The sequence below is a fragment of the Chenopodium album genome, chromosome 9, assembly GCF_948465745.1.
Source record: "Chenopodium album chromosome 9, dcCheAlbu1.1, whole genome shotgun sequence".
In the NCBI taxonomy this organism is placed as follows: domain Eukaryota; kingdom Viridiplantae; phylum Streptophyta; class Magnoliopsida; order Caryophyllales; family Amaranthaceae; genus Chenopodium; species Chenopodium album.
The window spans coordinates 70,436,385-70,461,105 of NC_137842.1; the positions used below are offsets into that span (position 1 = coordinate 70,436,385).

The following is a 24,721-nucleotide window of genomic DNA, read 5'->3' on the forward strand; positions in this document are numbered from 1 at the left end:
CGTACATACATATGTAGTGACTCTTGATTACTTTCATGAGTCAACATAAAAAGGCCTTCACATATATAAAGCCAGCTTAGCTTGCTAATGTAGTGTTTTGTTTATAAGATAATGTAAGGAGGTGCAAAATTAGAAAATCAATCAGGATCATTGTAGATTTTAAGATTTGTAGAGGTTAGCTAAGGAACAACAAGTAATAACTAACGTAAGTACATAACTACCCGTACAAAAAACTACCCGTGTAAAATTATGTAATTTATAAATCGATATTTATTGCAACCCAAATAATTACCAATCTTCGTAAATTCTTAAATGGACCTAATTCACACTAATTTATTATGGACCACCAATATTAGAGACAATATAGTTGTTTTATTAATAATAAAAAAAAAAGTTACTATATCAAATTAAAAGTTATTATGTTGAAATAAAAGTTAGTGTGACATTAAAAGTTATAAGAGGTTAATTTTTTCAGTGAAATTTTTACTCCGTAATATAATGGTCGTCAATATGAATAATAAATGCCACTATGTTAAAATTAGGTCACTATCTAATACAATGTCGTACTTTAAGTTCATAATAATATTAAAGGTCACGCAAGTTAAAAAAAAAAAAAAGTTTACTATATTAAATTTAGGGGTCACTATGTTAAATATAATGTCAATTACTTACGTGTGTATAAACCTTAGGTCCACAATAATATTATTGCCTTATTGGCCTAATATATAGTCATATACTTTTACTCTTTTATCCATTCCAGTTCATAGTGCTCTTCATGTTTTCTAATAATGTTTTAAAAATTGACGATAATAATGGTAGTACAAATGTTTTTGAAGACAAGTTTAGAGCCATTTTGTTATTAATTAATGGACAATTTGTCCATTAGAACATAAGAAGCACAAATGTTTAATACAAGTATAAATACTTCAACTAAACATTATATCATACAAAATATTTTATTTGAAGATATATATACGTATATATTTATGTTCAAATACACGCGTTAAAAATTAAGCAAATTGTAAGCAAGTATGAATCTTCTTTAAAAATTATAGATATTAAAAATTTTAAAAAACCCTCAAAAGTGCTTTATGTTTGTAATTATTTTTTCCATGCTTCTTGGAAAAAATGTTGAATTTACAAAGATCATTATATTTTGTTTTCTATGCCTTATCCCATATCCTTTTCCTTGAAGTTACTTACCTTAGTCCCCCCTCCCCCTCTCTTATCTTATGATGACTACTTGACTAGGTTGCAAATCTATAACAACATTCATTATTTATTTCATGTTGAATTGAAGCTTCCTACTTGGCCTTGGTAATGTACCCATACAACTTGATTGAAGCAAGTAGTTTATGATAGATTAATAGACTACCATTTGTTTTAGAGTGTGTTGGTCGTGATGACCTTGTGGTCCCATTTAATTAACCTACATGTTATATCCATCCCCACATAATGCAAATTGCATACGATGGTGTATTAATGGAACAATATGAGACAGTAATCGCGTTGTTATTAAAAATAAATATGAGTGTTGGGTTCCTAGTCAAGAGGAGAGTTATCATATCATGTATGATTCATTCACATAATTGATTTTCATGAAAATGTACATAATCTTGCATTGATTATATAAGAAAATAAAAAATTTATGTAGACAACCATCTTGCAAAGAAGACCGAATCAACTCGTCACTATTGGATACACTTTTATTAGTTTTCTTTATATGTTCATGATTTGTATGATATATATTCATTATTGTATATAACCAATAACTATTTATATATCATTGCCGATTAATTAAGATATCTAACCAAAAAGACAAATATCAACTACGGAGTATATATCTTCCAATAAAAAAATAAAATCTTTTATGAACATTTTGAAAGATGATTGAATCTCTACAATGTAAAAAATGGTTATGTGCGATAATATGTGTATACACTCCATCTTACCTTTTCTTTGATTCTTAAACATATTGGGCATATTCCATGAAAAATTACTTAATATTTTTTTATTTTTTTTTTAAAAAAGAAAAAATGAAAAAAAATTCCCACCTTTACATCTTCATCTTCTTAAAGGATAATGGAAAATAAAAGTTGAACATGGACTCCACCACCACTAAATTATTAAAAGAAAAAATCCACAAAACTCACAAAAAATAACTTATTAACTTCCTCCACAAACTATTTCCAAAATTAACCTAGACATTGAATTATCCATAAAAATTCAATTTTAATAAAACACTTTTTTTTTTTTTTTTAAAAAAAAAATTAAAAAAATCTTAATTTTCCTAAATCCATTTTATTTTTAGATAAAATGACAATTTCCTCGATATTTAATGAATGAATGAATCAAGAAATTGTATAAATAGTAGCATCACGTAAATATTCCAATCGCCAGTTACACGCATCTGGCGTTCTTTTTTTTTTTTTTAATAATAAAAAAAATCTCTTCCAACTTTCTCTCTCTTCACTCTACTCTTCTCCTACTTTCTCTCTCCTCCCCTGGCTTTTCTCTCACTTTCTCTCTCCTCCTTCAACCTTCGATTTTAATGGCGGAGTATACGCCACTTCACAACGACATCGAACAACCTCAGTCGTTAACTCCGCCGCCGGCTCCTCCTCCGATGAACATTGCCGGAAAATCCAAAACCGCGCGCGTCGCTTCTCTCGACGTTTTCCGCGGTCTTTGCGTCTTCGTATGTTTCTTCATTCATTCGACATTGTTGTGGATTTTCTGGTTTTTTTGTTTTTCTTTCTTGATTTATAATCTTTTTGTTTTGTTTGTGTAATTTTGTCGATTTTAGATGATTTTTTTGTTGTTTTGGAACAATGAGTATTGATTTTGTTTGTTTTAGATTTGAATATTGTCGAATTAATCGGAAAAATAGAAGAAATTTTGCATGTTGATTTCTGGATTTGGTGTTTTCTGTTGTTATTTCTGGAATTATGTAGTTTAGAATGAAAACAAAATTTGTCGATTTGTTACTTTCTTCTGTACAATTTGACGATCGTTGTTGTTATTTTTGATTCAATGATTACTGTTTTTTGATTTATTTGGATGCAAATATTCATATTAATATCGATAAAAACTTACCTTTTTAGTTTTTCTTTTTTTAATTAAAATTTTGCAGCTGATGATGGTGGTTGATTATGGAGGATCAATATTTCCTGTAATAGCGCATGCGCCATGGCATGGATTGCATTTAGCTGATTTCGTTATGCCTTTCTTTCTCTTCATCGCTGGACTTTCTCTTGCTATTGCTTACAAGGTAAATTAAGTGTTCTTTGATTTATAATGATTTATTTAGCCTTATATTGGTATTAAGTTAATAATCGATATCAAAATCACGAGTCGATCGATTGGTGTAATTAATGTTTGATTTAACTTAATGGTGATTTGTTTGTACATCTTTTTAGTACTATTATTTAATTTAAGAATGAGAACAATTGGTTTTGACGTACTGTAATTTATCTTGGGGTGAATTTCAGAAAGTCGGGGACCAGATGGACGCAACAAAGAAGGCAATAATGAGGGCAGTGAAATTATTTGTGTTAGGCGTTTTTCTGCAAGGTAAATTTGAAAATACAATAGTATTGCAGTTGGATTACCATGTTTGATTCATTTAATCTCTCATTAAATTTTTGGAATTAGTTAAAAACTAACTCTATTATAAAGAACAATTTCAAGAAGAAGAAGACAAGTTGTTGTTGTTTTTACATTATTAGGATACAATAACTTTTGGAATTATGTTATTGTATATTTGTAAAAGTGACTTCATCCCTTAAGATTATGACTTTTATTATTTATAGCCTTTGAGGTCAAAAGATGGTCTTTCATGCTTCTCCGTTTTAAGTAGTTGACTTGTTTTCTTGCTTCAATCTTTGTTAAACTGTCCTTTGCTTGACTTGTATCTATAGAATTGTATTAACGTCGTAACCTCTATAATATTGATGAAAAGAAAAAATAAAAGTTGACAAAGATATCCTTTTGGAAGAAGTTAGATGTACCTGGATACAATATGGAATTTATGTATATTGTAGTACTGATGAAGCATTATGGGTCTGGATCAACTGTTTTTTTTGTCTCTTCAAGTTATACTACTCCAACCTGTATTGGTTACGCAATTATAATTTTGAAAAAATATATCGACCATCATGCTGTACTTCTCTCTTGTTCAATGTTTCTTTGAAACTAAGAGTTACTACATCTCATTAATTGAGACCCATGTGTTAACAAGCAACAAAGACGTACTGAACATAATTATTGTTGTATGTATCTTCAGGTGGTTATCTTCATGGAGCCAAATCATTAACATACGGTGTTGATATTATGAGGATACGCTCAATGGGCATCTTGCAGGTTTGTTGAATTTATGAGAATAAACCATGTTTAGTTATGTGGCGCTTATATTATATTAGGCCTGCCAAGTGCTAAAATGTTGAAATTTAAAAAAGTAAAGAGCATAAGAGGCAACCACAGCCAACTATGGGCTCTTATGAATAAAAGGGCCCCGTAAATTAGAAGGCATTTATTTTGCTCTACTGCTATCTATGACTAGACTTCTACAGTAGTAAATGCCTAAGGAAGCTATTAAAACATTTAAACTATGAGGGCTAGAAGTTGTAGTATCTACGGAGTATGTTATTTACTCATCTTGTAGCTGTTTAGTCTGTTGGAAAATTAAATTTTCTATCTACCTTGACAAATAAATGTTGTATTGATTGTGCTTTTTGTCATTTGTTCAGCGGATATCAATTGCGTACTTAGTTGCTGCTTTATGTGAGATTTGGCTTCCGTGTCAAAAGTGGAGAAAGTTTGGTATTGTAAAAAACTACTTCTGGCAGTGGTAAGATTGAATATGTATTGTTGATTTCTCAATGTTGAACACTGATATATACAAGTATTTGGGTATTGGAAACCACATATCTACACCACATTGTTGTCAATTTTCTTAATCTTAAGATGTATAGTTAGTGTTTCAGAATTGCTGTCCTTGATCAAGTAACTTGGACCAGCAACTGAAATCTAAGTGATTGTTCATGTGATCTTAGAATGTAAATGCAATTGCCTCATTAAATTATATAAATAGATAGAGCTTATTGATGAGAACTCTGTTCTAACACAGAAGCTGATAAACCTAGGACTAATTATATAACTTGAGTGTGGAATGAAGTCTAAACTGAAACTAGAGAAACTCGCATTGTTATCTCTTACAGTTTTATTCACAATAAGATATGCCTTCACTGGTGCTTTGCCTTCGTCTGATGGACTTCGCTAATGAAAGCTGTATAGAATGTGTACGCATGGTTACCTAATATACTTTGGGTCTTATAGACAATTTATTTATCACGGGTAGGCATAGTAGCTTTTAATTCTTAACTAGGAGCCAAACCCTAACGTGTGAATAACTACTGTTGATCTCTACGAACAAATGTTTTGTTGGAGAGAATACTAGTCTGCGTCACTTAGGAGTTTTGGGACTTTCAAAGAGTTGTGAGATAGTATGGGGAGCCAAATACCGGATTAATTTGAGTCTAGCAGATATAGTTAGGTGTTCTTGTGTACAAAACTATGCATGGACATCATCTGGTGATCTTTGTTTTAAAAAGCTTGCCTAGGCGCAAGGCACAGTGAGGCTCAAGAGTTGGCGCCTTAGCTCTGTGAGGCTCAAAGACCTACATTGCGCTTTTTTTCTAGGTTGCTTCTTGCGCCTTATATTGCGCCTTATGCTGTTAAGCGTCAATAGTTATTGTGGAAGTTTTTTTTCTATTAAACACTATGGGACTTTGAAACGGGCAGGTTAACTCATTTCTAGAGGACAAAGAAATCCCATATCCTCAAATTCAATTTGAAGAACCCTAGCTATTGATCACCTTTTTCACATAATTCCAAGTTTACACTTTATTTAATAGAAATGATTATTTTGTTTCTATGAGTAAAGCGCGCCTCACCTACAAAAGGCACTCACCTTTGCCTTGCGACTAGGCTCCAAAGACTTTTGCGCCTTGCACCCTTAAAAACTAAGCTGGTGATATGGTTTTATTATGGATTGACCTAGTTGATTGTCAGCTGTTAGTGTTCTTCGGACCTATGTTATGTGAAGCATTCTTTAAGGTTTGCATGAATGCAACCAGCATAGCAAAGAAAGACTGTGGAGTGTTATGACTGGTTAACTTTAAATATATGTTGGCATTATTTAGATTGAAAAATCATTATTTTAAAGTAAATATCAGTGTAAGTCAACATGACGATCATGCCTCTCGGCATGCCATATGTTTTTATTTATTAATGGTGTTGAAAAAAATTCATTGTGGCTAATATTACTGAGACTAATATTTTATTGAGTAGGTTAAATCTTAAAGGTTTCAATGGTATGGTACTGTGTGGATAATTTTTTTTATTGGGAGTATGCCGGGCAGTTAGAAGACTGAACATATGTGTGTGTGTGTGTGTGTGTGTGTGTGTGTGTGTGTGTGTGTGTGTGTGTGTGTGTGTGTGTGTATTGTTTAGTTGAATATATATTCATTACACTTTACTGCTTTTGCTGATGCAATTTTGTCTTACAGGTGTGTGGCCTTGCTTTTGTCAGCTGTATATGTTGGACTTATGTACGGCTTATATGTTCCTGATTGGGAAATAAATCCAGCAAACTCGGGTTTAGCTTTGCCTGCTGCAAATGGTACCCATGTTTACAAGGTGAGTGCCGGTGACATAATTTTTTCTTATTATTGGTATGAAAATGAAGGAATTAATGAGTCATTTACTATGTATATGCAAGTATAAAGCTCTCAAATGGCACTTAAAGTGTTTTTCAAAATCAGAATGGTGAGTATACATAAATGGTAGCTTAACTCTATTGATGTAATGTGAAAATTGTTAATGTTAACTAAAATTTAGACTGATGAAATTTCCCTAACTGTGATAATACTTTAACTAACAAAATAGTCATAGTGATGTTTCATCCTTGATGACTCTTATAGTATGCAAAGTAATGATATTGTGTCCTCAAATTATGGGAGGTGGAACACCTGTTCTGTATGTGAATAGTGCCGGCAGCCTCTTATTTCTTTCATTTTAAATTCTGGCAGGTGAAATGTGGAATGAGAGGTAACCTTAGTCCTGCATGCAATTCAGCTGGAATGATTGATCGCTATATTCTTGGAGTTAATCATCTTTATACGAAGCCTGCATATCAAAACTTGAAGGTACCTTAATTAAGCTATCGTAACTCACTGTCACTTGTGAAACGTATGGAAGCAGTTTCACAATTTGTCCTTTTTTTTATGAGCATTGTTGTTTTTCATCACAGGTATGTAATAAATCCATTAATGGCCTAGTACCTGAAGATTCACCTTCATGGTGCCATGCTCCTTTTGATCCAGAAGGGATTTTGGGGTAAATGCAAATCTTGCCTCTCATTTACATTAAATTTACCAGACCTTCCTTATTTTACTGTAGTGCTGGATATCATTATAGAAGAATGACCTTGGTGACCACAGACCTTTTATTTCCTCACACTCGTGGAGAGTGTTTCTAGTTTACTTCTGATTTTAAAGGATTAAACTTCCATCTGGTGGAGCAATGAAGCAAATTACGAACCTGCATTATAATTATTAGGAAATCTAACACATTATTTCAAAGTAGCAATACATATTTCTTTCGGAAAGTAACTGACTGATACTGGGTTATCCCATCTTCCATCATTTCCATGTTTCTTGATATAGTTTTTGTGAAGAAGAGCTGTACATTTCTTCAGTATATTAAAATAGGATCTAGAGATATTGTTATGCAATTACTACGTATGTAACTTCGGCCAGTTAATTATCAAATAAAATCGACCAGAAAGAAAGGCCTTTTATTTTAATGATCTTCCGATAAGAAATGTATATCCAGGACCAATGTTATATTAATATCGAATTACATAGATGATCTCTGCATATCTACGGCTTTTGGCTATCAAAGAAAACTTGTACAAGATAATGTTGCTGATATTTCGCTGACTGGTTGATATTTTCTTAACATGATGAATACTGCAAGTGCTATCTAGTGCTTGATTTTTTGAGTACATGTCTGACATTATCACATTGTTATCACAGATCTCTCACTGCTGCTTTGACCTGCATTATTGGACTTCAGTTTGGTCACATTCTTGTACAAACACAGGTCAGTAGGCTACTGCCTGGTATGACAATTATTAAATTAGGAGAATAAACAAATTATATTAGGAAATTATGAACATTTGCTATAGGCTTGTTACTATCTAACCTCAAAGAATCACATTATACATTCAAATCGTTTGTATACTCAAAATAATACACTACATCACTAAAAATTAGGACCATAACTAGAAAGAGAAATAGCCCACTAACCCGTAAGCCAATCCCCTAAAATTTAGCGTTCGTTTAAAAACACTATAGGGTCTTGGTTGAGGGACGTAGGGTTTATAATGATGAGTTGGGATGATGGACAGTTGAATTCATACATAGACAAATAATTTTTTCCGATCTCTCTCATTTTTTTGTTTGCTTCAGCGTGGATATTAAGTTATTGGGGGTGGGGGTGAGTGTAACATATATACTACAGTATGTTTGATTGTAGACTGTTAAATAAAGTATATTTTGAGTTGTCCAGTTTGTTAATATTGCATTTGAAATTATGAGTCGCATAAACTATGTGGAACTGAAACTGATGATTTTCAGGATCACAAGGAGCGGCTGCACAGATGGTCCATACTTTCAATGTCCACTTTTGTCCTTGGGCTATACCTTTCTTTCATGGGTACGCTTGAATTGCTAATGGCCTTTATATTTTTTAGCTACATGGTCACCGGAATTGTTTAAGGGTTAAATGATCTGACCTCATTAGATAAAGTCCAATTCTAATTCCTGGACTGTAGAATTCCTGTGCCTTTACATGTTATAAAGCCATATAGACCACACATATTCTAGATCAATATATTAGGAATTTAGGATTCTTGAAGGAAAAAATTTACCAGTATGTGCTTTAGACTAATTGTTCTTCTTCTAACATTATATCTGTTTAACTTTCAGGTATTCCCTTGAATAAATCGCTGTTTACAGTCAGTTATGTCCTTGTTACGTCAGCTTGTGCAGGATTCATATTTTGTGCGTTTTATTTATTGGTAGGTTGCGCAATTGTGAGAATTTTTACCAGTTTATAGATTAGTGCTGAAAACGCTTTGAGATTCTGAATTAACTATATAAAACGCTGACAAGCACGTACAACATTGATTGGTTCTTTGCAGGTTGATGTTTGGAGATACCGGTGGATGACAATTGCATTGGAGTGGATGGGAGTTCATGCCTTGAGCATTTTTGTCCTATTGACTTCAAATATAGCTATTGTTGTGTTACAAGGTTTTTACTGGAGAACACCTGAAAATAATCTTGTAAGTTACAATGCTCGTTAACTTTTTTGGAATTATGATAAGCTTAAATTTGCATTTCAATAATGTACATGTCATCTTACTGTGTATTTTAATATTCGACAGATTCATTGGGTGATAAGCTGCTTCATCTCGCAATGACATTACTTATTAACTATACTTCCTCATTCTTTACGGTAAGCCCTTGTCCAAATTTTTTTCCTCTGCCCTGATTCATAGTGAGACATTTACATTTGATTTCTCTGTATAATAATGACTTGAATGTATACAAAATTTTGTTTGAAGTTTTATTTCTTTGTTATCTTCCATATTTTCATGTTAATTGGTATTATTTTATTGCTTTACTTGTTTGTTTTTACCTCCATGAAAACTTTGGCATTTTAAGCTAAATGTCTTTAATTTTATGCAGTGCGACTACATTTCCTCTGCAGAGACTGGGGGAAGCTTGGTGTTACAAACCATTGATCTATACAACTGCTCAATAGAGGTTCCACGATAATATACTGAAGCTGCTTTTGCTGTTTTTACTTGTGAGACACATTGCCACAGTAGAAACACAAAAGGCATGCTAATTATAGCCCTGTTGATCCAAATCGTTGCGTATTTTTACCAGGGCATTTGCATCTAAGCCGGAAGACTCCTCTGGTTGTGATTTTCAGGGGAAGGAATGAATTACAATGCTTTATCACAGGCAGATATGGTCACAGTTTTCAGTTGTGCGAGTTGCAAACCATTGACCGAGCAGAGTTGAGATGTGGGGGGTACGTACAGAAAGAATGAGGTCTAAAGTCTAATATCTAAGAGCTGCTTCTTAGGATAAAGTACACTACTTTTAAAATTAGTGACGATGGATGTATATATAATTATTATTACCATGAGTAAACCACAGCATACACCATTCTACCAGGTCATTGCCGAGGTTTTTGTAGATTTATTGCCCTCTAGAATTTCCTCCTGCTACATATTTCAGTATTTGATGTATTTGATTGCTTTGACGATTATATGAGGAAATTTTGGGTTCATATATTGTGCAATTTTTTTATTTTTGTACAAGTATATAAAGAGAAACAATATGGATAAGAGTTGGTATTAAGATTATAGTATGTTCACAATACCATATACTAAGTATATTTTATTTTCTAAGAATTACGTGACATTGATATTAATATGGGTTTCATTCATTGTAAAACTTGTATAAATGTCCCTTCCAAATAAATAAATAAATGTAAGAATGATTGGATTTCTTATTTAATCACTCTACTTTCTATTTTTATATTACCTCTGTTAATTGTTATCTGTAACTTTGGAATATTTTATATCTCACAAATAATACTCAAAAGTTGCGGATAAAAATTAACGGAGGTAGTGTATGATTGCAAAAACTTAAACGATCTCCAGCTCAAAAACTAGTTTCATGTCAAACTCCATTCCCAAAATACCCCTAACAAATTTCATCAATAAAAATAAAAAAAAAATATCCCCCTAACATTGGTTTTCCTTTGACACTTTGCTCGCTTTGGCCCAACTTTTGGGCCGGGAAAATCTTTTAATTTTGGGCCGTCTTGAAGAATAAAAGGCCCTACAATAATTAAGGTTGGACTCTAATTTCAATCAGCAATCAACAAGATGGGTTGATGGCCTTGTGTAGTTCATCATCATGCGTTTCAAAAAAACACTAAGTTTTGATGAAGATGAGAGAAATGTAATCAAAATTGGCCTTTTGATTGTTTACTGTGTATTGGGTTAAATATCGGGTTAATAATATTTCATGATTAGTTTTGCATTTTCTTGTTTTTTTTTTTTTTTTTTTTTTTTTTTTTTTTTGTATGTTCCTTAATAACACGTGTATGTGATCTGTATATTATTTGATGTTTTCAATCTCCTAAATAACGTGATTATCTATCAAATGTCCCTTATTAAAATTTGTAGGACCTAAAGAATTCATTTTGACAAAGATGAATAGAATACAACGAATAGTAACATGTTACTCTTTTCAATTGTTTTATCGTGAAATCAGCATATGCTACTTCTATCAATCGTTATACCGATTTTAATACACATATCTTTCAATTGGAAAATTTGCACCAAAAATATTAGTAGCTCTAAGCCTCTACACCTAGCCATATGACTAAATGTGTCCAATAGGATTGTGATCCCATTATCATTGTTGTAAATAGAGAATTAGCACAAAAATAAACACGTACGAAACTATGCTGTCGACTTCTTTATCCAAAAAAAAAAAAAAAAAAAAAAGGTTGTCGACTTCACCTTCACATAAAGAAAAAGATTGTGTCTTTTACCTATTTGTCAATATTGTCATTTGTATTTGATGCATAGTATCTAAACAAAAAAAAAAAAAAAAGAAGACAATAGTACAGCCGCTATGCTCTGGAAATCCTCATAAAAAATCATACTTCAACTAATTACTGCCTTTCCTTCCAACCATGTCGGTTTTCACTAGTCAACTTATAACTCAATTATACAATATACTATAGCTTATGTTAGATTCGTATAATTATTATTAATTGAAAATATACCTAGATGTTTACTGCTTTATTTACTATAATCCTCTAATTTACCAATTACCAAATAAATTTTCTTGCGTACCTTTCATAGTAGTCTTGGACCGATTTATGATTGTTGATACATATTTTTTGTGGGCCAAGTTTTGGGTGATTTTCATAATTAAGCTGTGTAAATGCAAAGAGTTGGAGCTTTCTAGGCCAGCCATGCAAAGCAAAATTAAACTTGTACTCGTAATTTTAGTCTATACGCATCATCATTCATGAATTATATCTCCCTCTATTTGGTTAACAAGACGCATTATTATTAAGCAATTATAGAAAGAGAAGAATTTATATGGAGTATGAACTTATATAAACTTGTTATAGCCCGTTATAGGACTTATAGCTAACGCCTAACGGGGTATTTTAACTTTCTAAATTCAACATTAGTTAATCTATTTTTTTCGAGTTGAATTAATTTAAGTTAATCTAAACATATTTAAATAATTTTACAAGTAAGATAAAAAGAACATATGCTTATATAATGATCTTTTGCTAGACTTTGTACTAAAAAAAGACTTCAATTCCACAATAATAGTTTGTATTTAATAAAGCTGGTATTATAATGTTGCTTTAATGATGAACACTACAAATGTACAATCAAAATACAAGTTTGGTAATAAATGTCTTGTATGGTTGTATTTTTGTGAGATATTTCGTTGTTGAAGGAATCCTCATCTTCAACTTGACAATTTTTATAGTAAAAAAACAAACATTCTTAAACACATTTTCATTAAAGTCTCAAAGGTTGGTAAAATTTCATTTATTCTCTTTTTTTAGTTAGTTCCTCTTTCTTAAAAATAGAAACCAAGAATCAAACACAAGTTTAATAACAATCATATTTGAATCCTCACCAAATGCCAAAATAATATTCCCAAATATGATAAAACTATTTAAATGCATGAATACAAGATAAGCAAATCTAATCACATGCAAATATATTACAAAATAAAATTAATCAAAACAAAATTCATACTCATAGTTGTAGAATTAAATAGAAATCATATCATATGGAAAAAGATATCGAAAGATTTGGCGGCATATTCAAACAAATTGCTTCTTAGCCCAAGGCAAGAAAGTGAAGGAACCCTTTTTGGATGAAAAATTGGTGGGCCAAAATATGGGTAAGGTAGGGCAAGTTAGCCCTACCATTTAGCCCTTAACAATTTGAACTTTGATGGTTTAAAGGTCAATTTTATTCCAACACATTTCTTTCATCACATTTATTTGACCGTTACAATTACAAGGATGTAAAGACCAAATTGTGTTGGATTTACATGATTACAACGGCTTGAAAAGAAATTGTCTTAAAAAGTCTAGCTAGCCGTTTATGGTTTACACAAAGCAAATACCCCGTAAAAAGTTTAGCTATTTTTGGTTTTAAATGAATAATGGTTTTTAAAAAGTTTGTGCCGTTATGAAAAAACAAAAAAAGGTTGTAAATGTATTATTTAGACTGTATAAAAACTTTTTTTTTTCTTTTTTTTTTTTATAAAAATAAATTATTTTCTTCTAAAAAATAAAGATTCACACAAAGAAGATATGTGTACTTCATACCGAAAACAATTGATTATTTCATTTTCTTCCTTTTACTTAAAATAGATAACGTTAAAACTCAAGACATTATATATACCGAAGTATTACTCTATATATATAACAAGTGACTATATAAGCAGCTACCAATTTTGTTTGGATAAAATATATCTTTTGAGTGTAGTTTGATTTGAGATCACAAATATAGTAATGTATGTATACGTATATGAGATACGATACCATATTTTAAGAACCAATCAAAACAAATTATTACCTAATAATAGTTTTTAGAGTTGACATGTATGTTATTTGAACTGCATTGTCCTATTACTCTCATTAGTTTTATAATCAAGAAGATATTCACAGGTAGATAATAGATACGTACGTACCCGTGCTACAAATAAACTTACAAATAGAGTACTGTATAACAAAATTGATCATGCATAGTAGGAGTATTTTGGTTAGTGAAGCTGCACATGGATGCCAACCGCATGCTAACTGAAAATGATGCTTCAACTTTAATAACGTAAGCCAATTAAAGCATGATGAACGAGGAGTATTTTATATTGATAATGCCATGTTATTATACTAACACGAAGATACTTGTCATACAAAGTATAAAGGATAGATCAAATTATTTATATCTTGTACTATTAACTAGGGACGAAAATCGGTATGTCTAATTAAACTACGAGTTGTATGACCAGGTGATATTGTATGGTTTGTCTTCGTTTGCGGAACTTCAACACTATGGCCATGTTTGGTAATTTGTTTTTTAATGGCTTTTTGGTTAGCTTTGGCTTTTGTTTTTTTTAGGAGGTCAAACAGTCAAAAAATGTGTTTGGTAATTAGCTTTTTAGTCAGCGAAAAAGCTGGCTTTTAAGCAAAAATGAAAAAGCTGTTTTGAGTAGCTTTTTTGTCGGCTTTTGGCTTGTTGGCCCACAAATCATCTAATAAACAGCCAACAACCAACAATTAATTTACCAAACACTTTTATAAACAGTCAGCTTAAACAGCCAATTTCAAAAGCCATTATAAACAGCCAAACATTTCAACTGGTCAATAAAGCCAAGTGAACCAGCCAACAGCCAACCGCCAACAGCCATTTGCCAAACATGGCCTATATGTAAATAAGGTGGTTTGAAAGTTCAAATGAAAATTTACTATTTGAACTTCTATATTATGTGTCGGTATTACTTTATTGTTTCGATTAACATCTTATTCTTATTCATCTTAAAAACATAAAACGAGCATAACCATAAACCATCGCATCGGAATCTACTATTATTGTCCTAATATTCTACTATTAAACTTGCTTTTTTACATAGAGTACGGTATAAACTTAACAAGATGGATTAGTTATTAATTATGCTTTTGAGGACTGCAGTTCTATATAGAATGTCGTGAGTCTCCTTTGGCACGACCATGGTCAACAAGGACAATTACAGATTAATTACCTAATTAGTGGCTAATTTTATAATTTTAACGTTCTCTTTTGTCATTAACTTGACAGTTAAGCCAGTTTCTTGCTGGTGCATCATGCATGCTATAATTTGTCGTTTGTAACAATTTGTGAATTGTTTTTGAGCCACTTCATCTTGGGAAGAGATTCTTCGTTTCCTCCCTATTTTTCTTCCCTTTTAAAATAAATAAAGAGGTCTATAAAATTATTACTATTATTATTTTTATTTTATTTTTTATGTTTGTTTTTACGTTACATAAAATAATTTGACATGCGACAAAGTTACAAAAGCCAAATAAAAGGTAGCCTAAAAGAAGAAAAATTATGAAATGACAAAAAGTGTATGAATATTAAAATGTAATTAAGAAGAGAAAAGAAATCACTAGACACTAGTCAGTCACACTATTAGTAAGTATGCATTAATTTGAAGACTTTAAGCTGTGATTATTATTCTCTGAGCAAAAATTTCAACATAAAATAAAGTTTCAAGATTCTTTCTTAAGTCTTAATTTGTCTTCTCTTAATTGGTTTAACTAGACACATCTCCATAATTCTTCGAAGCTTAAATTCTCTGCAATATTCTACTTTAATTTGAGGGTACATTTTTTTTTTCTCAAAAACAAGCAACTAATCTCATTTAACATTTCTAAGTTTGTCTACCAAATACCAATTGTTGTAATTAAGGGCATGTTATCTTCAGCTTATTTTCTAGCTATTCAGTTCCTATTTTCCTTCTATTATACAATGCTTCAATCAGTTCAGTTTAGTACAGCTAAGTCCTATAAATCGGAACAGGGCTTAAGACAAGGTACAAGAAGATCTAGGCATCACCGCCTCATTATCATAGGTACAAACAGTTTCAAGAAATATAACTCAAATTTCTTAAATATAAAGTAGTTTTACCCGGTGAGTTTAGTCGCGTATGATTTATAAATTCTAATACAAAGTTTGAAACTTTATAATTTATTATGAATAAAATACACAAATCGAATCGTATACATATTAACTATAAAGGTGATTATAAATCATTTATAATGGCATGTGCAAAAATTGTACTCTTACTTAAAATACAATTAGTGATGCAGCCACGTAAACTTTTGCAAAAATAATCAATCAAGAAATTGAACATGCATGCATGGACGGTGGGAGCAAACGTAGCAACCATTGTAGGCTTTTTGGGTAAGTTCGTACATCGAAATACTGTGATTCAATAAATTTGTTGTCCTGTGACTTGATCATGTCGACAACCTCATCCTCTCATTTCTATCCACTTTACGTACAACCAGTATATGTAGTTATGAACTTCGTACTTGGTATGCACCTGAAAGCAATTTACCCTAAAAAAAAAAAGGTTGGAAGAAACTTATACGTACTTGTTTAGTTGACTACAATTAACGTAATAATACGGAGTATGAAAGTTGTTAAGTTAATTACGAAGAAGTAGAATTAGGGTATGTTCTCATTGACTGAACTCAACTGAACTGAACTGAACTGAATTGAGTTGAGCTGAAGTGAACTAAACTGAAATGAAATGAATATTTTATAAGAGAGGGAAATTAGGAGCTGAACTGAACTGAAAATAAACGTATGAGAATAGGCCTTTAGTTACTACTCATAATTGAAATCACCACTATAATAAACTCTAATTCTTGTTAATTAGCGATTGTTCAAATTAGGTCAATTTCATTAAATTATTGCAATCAGTTGTGACTTTAAATTAAGACGGATAAAAGGCTTAATTTTATATTATGTGTTAATAAAATTGGTATTCAAAAAAATGACATGTCAAAACACATAGAGTACACGCACCATCGTTTGTTCCAAAGTCGAGCAAGAAACAATAAAAATGCAAAGATAGAATGGAAGAGAGTAGAAAATAGGAAAACGAAGAAAGTGACAAGATAGAGGGACATAGCGAATAGCCGTTTGAAGGGGTGGTATTGGCTGTATGACAGGCTAATAGTTGAACCCCACCAACTCCAATCCAACCCTTAAAACCGACCCACGATGATTAGCCATCACATGGCCTAGTTGTCTTCTTGGTCCCACCTTTTTTTTTTTTTGGTGAGAACAACCGGCCAAATCGGTGTCTTACTTGTATACATACGGTTGTAAGCTTTGTATTAATCTTAGTTATCTTATTGATTAACTCCATAGTTAAGTGTATTTTGTTGATTAAGAGTAGCTGTTAGTGGTAGGTGTCTCGATAATTTCTCAAATTAGTATTGTTAGAGATATCATTAATTAATCATCATTATTATTGTTAATTACATTGAACAATTTGGACAACAAGACTTTCAAATTAATTTATTATTTATTATTGAAGAGATTAAAGAATTTCATCCAAAATTTAGGTCCATTTTGAAATTGTTTCGAACACTCCAAATTGGATCTGTTTAATAGGTTTACTTATGTTTAAATGTTGGATATTGTTATAATGCTTTGATAAAAAAGCAATTAACTTGATGAAATATTTTTGACACCTTAATAGGATTCTAGGATGCTAAGGGCCTGTTATTTTTAGCTTAATTTCAGTTCAGTTCAGTTCATTTCATTCCGTTTAGCTCAGCTCAGTTTAATTTCTAATTTTCTTCTCTCATAATAAATATTTCAGTTGAGCCCATTTTAGTTTAGTTTAGTTCACTCAGCTCAATTCAGTAAATGAAAACATGCCCTAAGACGGTTGTTTTAACATTAAATCATTTCTTACAACTCTTAATTATGGAATAGAGTTTGATTTTAGTAACTCTTAATATAATTGACAATTTAGTCGTTTAAGTACACCTGTATTGTCTTAAATTCGTGGGAATGAGCATATGTTTTCAAGCATCATTACTTGACAAAAAGAAGCACCCCGTACGAATATATGATTATATCACTTATGTTTTCCGATTATAGTCTTAAAAACTCATAAAAATACGGAGTAGTTTAACTTAATTTAGTACTCTTTACATGCTTAAAATTTAGGGTAAAAAAAAAAAAAAAAATTTCAAAATTATAAAAAGTTAGACAACAAAATGCGTATAACTTGTAAATTGTAATGTTTTCAAAAGTCCTTAAAACGTTTATTGTACTCCATATTGTTAAATTTGTTATTACATCATTTACTAGTATCATTTTCATACAACATAGAAAAGTCATAGTAATAATTAAATCTCTTAAGCTTAATCATTCTATAAACCCCACATACCATAATACAATACAAATATTAAAATTCTCTTAATAAAAATTTTAAAAAAAGAAAACCCTAAGAACTTATCCAAAAACCATACACACACCTCTCCTACTCCCTCACATTCTAGTAACATCTTTTCTTCTATCCCCATCTTCTTTATAAACCCTCCCCACCACTCACTTCCTCCACTACTTCTTCTTCCACCATCTCAAACCCTAGAGAGAGAAACCTAGAGAGAGAAAATCCCACCTAAAAAAAACAGAGTATTTAACAAATTTTCCTTTTTTCGAGTTTTATTTCCTGAAAAAAAAAAATGTCAAAGGAAGTAAGTGAAGAAGGACAAGTTCATCAACATGGAAAAGACTACGTTGATCCACCACCAGCTCCATTCTTTGACATGGGTGAACTCAAATTGTGGTCTTTCTGGAGAGCTGCAATTGCTGAGTTTATTGCAACGCTTTTGTTTCTTTACATAACTGTTGCAACTGTTATTGGTTACAAGAAGGAAACTGACCCTTGTGCTTCTGTTGGCCTTCTTGGTATTGCTTGGTCTTTTGGTGGCATGATCTTTGTTCTTGTGTACTGCACTGCTGGTATTTCTGGTTAGTTTTCTTTCTCATTCCCCTGTTTTTTCTTTTGTTGATTTCATATGTGCTTATGTTAGATTTAGTCTGGCTAGAAGTGTCCGACACGGGTACGTGTTCAAGTGTTTGACAACTAATTGTTAGAATAATTTCCTGGTTAGAAGTAGTTTGAAATTTAAGCATATATGTTTTACTCTTGTTTGAAAGTCATAACTCAACTAGGACAAATAGTGAATATTTTTCATGATTTTGGTTTGAAAATGAAGTAGTTAAGTATAAAATGAAGTGTCCGACACGGGTACGTGTTCTAGTGTTCGACAACTAATTGTTTGAAAATTTTCCTTGATAGAAGTAGTTTGAAAATTAAGTACTAGTATATATGTTATACTCTTGTTTGAAAGTCATAATCTAATTAGGACAATTAGTGAATATTTTTCATGATTTTGGTTTGAAAATGAAGTAGTTAAGTTTATACTGAGAGAATCTAACACGGAAGATAAGTATTCCTTAGTAATATGACTATGTTATGAAATATTTTCATGATTTTAGCTTAAAAATGAACCATATACAAGTATAAAAGAATATACGTATGTTAATGTTGAGAATCTAACACGGTAAGTAGTTATACACCGTTGAACTACTTTATGAAAGTTACTCATAATTTCACTTTGAAAATTAAGCGTAAAATTATGTACGGAGTACCTAATTATATTAGGGTGGTCCAGAGTCTAACACGGGTACTTACTTACGGTTTACGTGTTTGAATTGAACAAAACAGGAGGACACATCAACCCAGCAGTGACCTTCGGACTATTCCTAGCAAGGAAGGTGTCTCTACTAAGGGCGCTAGTCTACATGATAGCCCAATGTGCAGGAGCCATTTGTGGAGTTGGGTTAGTCAAGGCATTCATGAAGGGTCCATACAACCAATTTGGTGGTGGGGCCAACTCTGTTGCTACTGGCTACAACAAGGGCACTGCTTTTGGTGCTGAACTTATTGGTACTTTTGTTCTTGTTTACACCGTTTTCTCTGCTACCGACCCTAAGAGAAGTGCACGTGACTCTCACGTGCCTATCCTTGCTCCTCTTCCTATTGGTTTTGCTGTCTTTATGGTTCATTTGGCTACTATCCCAATCACTGGTACTGGAATTAACCCTGCTAGGAGTTTTGGTGCTGCTGTTATCTACAACAACAAGAAAGTCTGGGATGACCATGTAAGCCCCCCTCTTTTTTAAAACCTCGTCTTTCTATATATTACCTCCGGATCATATTATAATTATATGCGGTATTATTTGTATTATATGCGGTATGATAAATTTCAAAGTTGCATATAATATGATCCGGAGGTAGTAGCAATTTTATATTATATGCTCGTGTTTAATTAAATGGGTCATCTTAGGTTACGTGTTTATGTATGTGCATTTACTAAATTGGGATTTATTAAAATTGGGGTATGATGGAATAAATGCTAATATTATGATGAAATGTTTAATGTATGTGCAGTGGATATTCTGGGTCGGACCATTTGTGGGAGCATTGGCAGCAGCAGCATACCACCAATACGTGTTGAGGGCAGCAGCAATTAAGGCATTGGGATCATTCAGAAGCAACCCTACAAACTAAGGATTAAGGAAACAATGTATTAATCAAATAAGAAATTAATGGTTAAAAAGGAAAAAAAGCAAGGGAAAAAAATTGATTTGTTTTTTGTGTGCAGTATTATTATCAAGTATGAAGAGATTATTTAGTCTTTCTTTCTCCCCTCGTTTTTTCTTTTTTACTTTTTTTTTCTTCTTCTCTTGTAATGTGAAGTAAATTATTGAGTTAGCATCAATGTGGTGAATTATTGCTCTTCTTTAAATATTCTTAGCAGTGCTTTTTTTTTTTTTGTCTCGTGCTCGACTTTAATATCTTTTAATCAAACCACCTTTGAAATAACGGAAATACCCTTACTTAAAAGGTTAAATAATAGCAATAATACATTTGTTGAGGAATTATTGTACTCAGTAATAGTTCAAATCCAATAATAGAAAAATGACACATTATTTTGGGATACTTCATACCTGGTACGTTGTTAGTTTTTTTTCCTTTTATTAATGATTCTTGTATGGTTGATGTTAATTTATTAGTCACTCAAAATATTATTTCAATGCGGGTTACAATCAGATCATGTAACAATGTAACATACTAACATCGATAGCAAATGGGATTTTAGGTAGAGAAATTAGGATCTTTGTAATGGGTTATGAGTATTATGAGTCAGTTAAGGTAAGTGTACTTGTAACTTTGTAAGTTGTAACATGGCATGAATTGAACATAAAATGGACTACTCGTACAATATTTTGGTAGTGAAGAAAGAAGATAACACTAGATGCAACAAATAGAGATGATTCCAAAATGGGGTGTGTTGTCAAATCACATGGAAAAACACACCCCATTAATTTAACCCATTACCTGTTGTAGAATTTACTCATTTAGATAGGTATCCACGCAAATTCTGGACACCTGTCAGACAATTATTGGGCATGCCAGAATTTACCCGTTATAAAGTAAGTACACGTGTCGGTATTACATAGGGGTAATACACAACTGTTTAAACCAAACAATCAGTGGTGGTTTGAAGGCAGAAAAAAGTGTGATGAAATTTGGTCACTTTTTGACTAAAATCCAAACCAAAAACATTGTTTAGAAAAAAGGAGGATATAAGCCAAAAAGATGAAAAAAGGATGCATAAATGTTAGCCCAAATTTTATATGAAAGTGCTGTGAAATTATGGGCTTTGCTTTGGTGTATGATTTTACAGGTGAGAGAGAGATCACATGGGGTGGGGGTGTAGGGGCTAAATTCAATGATTCATTTTTAGAGGAGAGAGAAAATGTAATGAAAATTGGAAGGAAAATGTTCATATGAATCTTGGGATTTTACAAGTACAAATTTTCTGATGATTTTCTGTCACAAGAACAAATTTTAGTACATGATTTGTATGTTTGTTTAGACTAATACTAATCCAACAAAGTACTATATATTTTGGTTATTAATACGAAGTATGATATAATTACTTATATGTCGAGTTAATTATTGATTTGAGTTATTAATGATAAGACGTGTAGTATGATTATCCAATACTAATGTTTGATTTACAAGTGATAAGCTTACAACTAACCTAAACTATTGAAGTGTGCATGGTATTCACTATTCAAGTATATTTTCCTTAACCGTACGTAGATTGTAGACAATAGAAAGGATATACTCTTAAGGTAAGATGAAAACATCAAAGTAGCTAAAATTAGAAAATCTCAAACCTACTTAACTTGTACCTTTCTATAGTAAATTTCGAATCAATTACTTTTCAAGTGGAATTCATTCTTGTTACTCCACTCAATATCAACAATACTAGGTAAATTTACCAACACTTATACTAAGGTTAATATCAAGATAACAACCCTAAAAGCTAAACAAAGAAAAAAATTGTTCACCAACCCTAAAAGTATACAACTCATGTCAACAAAAGGATCAATCTAGTGACTTCCCCTTATTAATCCTTGTCATCAATATCATAAGATACCATATCAATGTATCATGCTTTAAGAATAAATAAAAGGTGGAAAATTGCAAATTCCAACTTGCAAAACACCAACTTTTGTTCATAACAAGAAAAGAAAGGACCAATGTCAAGATTGAAACTTGAAAGAAGCAGGGACAATTTATCTTATGGACCACAAAATAAAAACTTGGGCCTTCTTTTCATGCTCCATTTCTTTCTTTTTTCTTTTTTTTTTTTTTTTTTTTTAATTTTTCCTTTTATTTTTTGATAAAAATCAAAAATAGGGTTGAGTGGTTCAAAATCAGTTAGGTCTTATCTCTAGAGAGTTCTGACAATTATAACAGAGCTAGAGTGTCCTTTACCTTACCCCTTTTTTTTTTTATTTATTTTTATTTATTTTACCTTTTTTTAATTTTCTTGCCCTAATACAAAATTTTTACAGTTAGATAATGACGTAGATCACGTGCAAAGCATGAGTCATATAGGTGGGACCCATATACATAGGGTGCTGTTTAAAATTTTTACCCCATTTTCCTGTAATTTTTACAGCTGGTGCAGTGGTCAGCAGCACAAAGAGCAAGGTCAATAGGCTCAAGCTCAATAGTGAATACTGAAAGTGAATAGCATAAGCAATTAGCATAGCCCAATTGTGAAATTTTCGTAGGGCATATAATAAGGCCTCGAGAACAACCAATTTGACTCAATAAAGTTTACTCCGTAATATAGTTGTCACTTTTGCTCTTCAACGGGCTTTTTTTTGACAAAATAGATTATGGTGAAAAGTGATTGAGAATCATGCTAATTTAATTATGTGTTAGATTATATACTACCTCCGTTACAGGTTATTTGCAATGATTTGACATAAAGCAGAGAGGGAAAATGTCTAATCGTTGCATATAACCTGTAACGGAGGTAGTATTTGTTTTTGTAATTAAAGTACTGCTACGATTGATTAAAGATGTATTTTGTATCTATATTGGATAGTTTGAAAATTATGAATGTGATGTATTTTACATTAATATCCACATTTTTGTTTATTTTAAATCATCATAAATTTAGATGTCATTTATTACCTCTATTAATTATTATGTGCAACTTTGGAATATTTTATATCTCAACAAATAATATCTCAAAGTTGCACATAATAATTAACTGAGGTAGTATTATAATTAGTAAGCTTAACTTTGAAGTTGCACATAATATCTCAAAGTTGCACATAATAATAATATCTACATGAACTTTTCACCTAAACTTTTTTCTTTTTATATGAACTAAGAATTTAAAAATGAATATATTTACATTGAAAGGGGGAGATAAACATATTGTACAAATAAATTTGAAGTGTATATTAAACAAAATGTGACATATTATAACTCTATTAACATCGAGAGATGTATAATCTATCATTTGACCCTATGCCTAATATAGTAATATAGTAGGAGGGTGTACAAGTGTTAAGAGTATGTAACTAGAGACATGTTTAAATTTAGATACATTCTAGATTCGCTTATATTTAATAAATAAATAATCATTATTTTTAAATGGAATAATCTTCACAACGGCACTTTCTCAATGAAGACACAAATTGTCCCAACAAAGGCTATAGACCTATAGTTAGACTGCTAACAAATCATGATAGGATTTTTAAGGAAATTTCATAGGGTAGCCTTATCCCTCAAGCATCACCGCAACTCATCAATCACCTCAAAATTTAAGACCTAATAATGCAACACTCCTTCAATAATTACCATTGTTCCAAGCATGGGCCAAGTGTGATACAAATGTCATGAGTCATGACACAACACTCGGACTCCCCCTAGGATTAGTATTTAATGGCCATAGGACATCTAATGGTCACTCAAATCATCCAAGAAACTGACATTATACGGAGTAGTCTACAAAATCGTCAAGACTCCCCTTTACTCTCAATCGTCATCAAAAAAATCGTGATGGTTAAGGTTTAATTAGCCACTAAAATCATCCAAGTAGATCTCTTACACTTCCCTTTACTCTCAATCGTCGTCAAAAAAATCGTGAGGGTTAAGGTTTAATTAGGGTCTTCCTTACCATTTTTTTTTTAAAAATCATCCAAGAACAAAAATAATTAGTACTTGTAGTCTACAATAAACACCATATTTGCATAATCTAATCTTGTAAAAGGATGAGGATCATAAAAAGGATCTTGATGAAAGACAATGGCAAATGAATTTATAACCAGCTAACTAAAATTTGCAGGGCTCATTTCTTGTGTATAGTAGAATGCCCTCGCTATTGTTACAGAAGGCATACAGCATATGCATAGCCAAATTGGTAGTCTTAGACTCTTAGCCAACTCAAGTTAATACAATACATCATTGTGCATTGAGGTTCCTGTGAAATGTTAACTATGTACCTCAGAATTGTAGTGATGACAACCTTGAGGGAAAACAGGGCATACTTGATCAGGATA

General features: G+C 31.7%; 1 pseudogene across 1 annotated transcript; it reads left to right on the forward strand.

Moving 5' to 3' along the window:
• Positions 1-2,536: 2,536 nt before the first annotated feature.
• Positions 2,537-20,589, forward strand: LOC145559093 (uncharacterized; annotated as a pseudogene). Its single transcript, XR_014092662.1, has 16 exons — positions 2,537-2,698; positions 3,134-3,271; positions 3,492-3,573; positions 4,286-4,362; positions 4,749-4,849; positions 6,570-6,699; positions 7,092-7,208; positions 7,313-7,398; positions 8,100-8,166; positions 8,703-8,781; positions 9,054-9,145; positions 9,269-9,412; positions 9,515-9,543; positions 18,435-18,745; positions 19,506-19,942; positions 20,232-20,589. The product of XR_014092662.1 is annotated as an uncharacterized LOC145559093 (transcript).
• Positions 20,590-24,721: the final 4,132 nt, after the last annotated feature.